The 1,530-nt window shown below is 37.1% G+C and overlaps 1 non-coding gene across 1 annotated transcript; it reads right to left on the bottom strand.

Annotated features, from left to right (window-relative positions):
- Positions 1-803: 803 nt before the first annotated feature.
- On the bottom strand, positions 804-875 carry Trnaq-uug. Its single transcript has one exon. It is a non-coding gene; the product is annotated as a tRNA-Gln (tRNA).
- Between the last annotated feature and the right edge of the window lie 655 nt (positions 876-1,530).

Below are 1,530 nucleotides of genomic sequence, written 5' to 3' on the forward strand. Positions count from 1 at the left end.
CGTGTAGCTTTAAATAAAGCTGTTTACAGTAACTGGATGCAGTACTTTTCTTTTACTATCTAGGAGAAGAATCCATAGAAATAAATATTTACCGAATATATCTGAATATGTGAGCCTGAACGCAGCCCTAATAATTTTCAAATTTTTTCACAAAGTAAAAAATTTAACTTTACTTTCATAGCGAGTAAAACCGACACAATAGCTCATTTGTCTGTTACACAATCACGAAACGATAAACGACGTCATATTTTATTGTACTTTTATCGTAAATTACGATAAAAAAAGAAACAGGAAGCAAATAAATGAAGGCATAACATAAAAATTCACACTTACGTTCTGTTAAATCCAGGCTATTTGCATATTTTAATTCTCAGAATTACATGCTGCTCGTAAGTAAAAATTCTGATTATGCCGAGATTCTCTCTCTCTCCTCTCTCTTTTTTCCGGACTTTCTAACCACTTTCTCTATATGGAAATATGATTTAGAAAATCCATTTTGTACTTCGAATGAGGCGCAGTCTTACTATGTTAGTTTTACCTAAATAGACTCGTAAACAACTCATATCAGTTAAGTGCAGTCCTTATTTCATGTCCCGTGTATCTTCTCTTTGTTTGTGGGCAAGGGAGAATTATTTTCTAAATCATTTTTCCGTATAGGGAAAGTTCTTAACCTTCCGCAAGCGAATTTCGTACGGTTAGTAAACAGTATTGATTTTTCTGTAACTAACTAGCGAAATGATTTTTTCGAGTTATACACTATACACAGCAAGGCTCCGATGGCGAATGCACTCGAAAAAAATATTAGGTCCCACCGAGATTTGAACTCGGATCGCTGGATTCAAAGTCCAGAGTGCTAACCATTACACCATGGGACCTCGCGGAGTAATTCGCTTCGATGAAGCAACACAGCAATGAGTAACAAAGAGGACAGGAGATGTGCGATGCTAGACACCAGCCGCAAGAGCCAATTTAAGTTTGAAATAGTTTCCTCAGGACTATTCAGGCTTATACGAGAATCATATTCGCATCTGCGAATGTGGCTAAACTTCGGCTGTGCTATGCGTTGGTGAAAAATTATAATCTACGTCAGGCAAATGAAAATACGAATCTCCTATTTCAGAGAGCTGTTGATATATGCTTGCTTGTCTGAACAACATTGACAAGTACATTATACCACCACAAACACTATAACTTAATATTATAGGCGTAATTCAGGTAAATTTTTCCATTAAATCCAATGCCGATAACTTAATCCCTCTGCACTGTCGGCCTTACTCAGTTCTCAATAGCCGATAACGACGAAGTAATAAGTGCTATCGACAGGAAATCTTAAATTGATTCCCAAACTGATTCTATAATTCTAGCTTTCCAGAAGTCTGTTGACATCATCCCTCACAAATGGCTTCTAATGAAATTGCCAGCATGTAGAGCATTGTCTCCGTTGTGCGGCTGGATCTGAATTTCCTGTCAGAAAGGTCACAGTTCGTAATAATTGACGGGAAGTCCTCGAGTAAAACAGACGTGATATCT

Source organism: Schistocerca piceifrons, chromosome X (genome assembly GCF_021461385.2).
Source record: "Schistocerca piceifrons isolate TAMUIC-IGC-003096 chromosome X, iqSchPice1.1, whole genome shotgun sequence".
In the NCBI taxonomy this organism is placed as follows: domain Eukaryota; kingdom Metazoa; phylum Arthropoda; class Insecta; order Orthoptera; family Acrididae; genus Schistocerca; species Schistocerca piceifrons.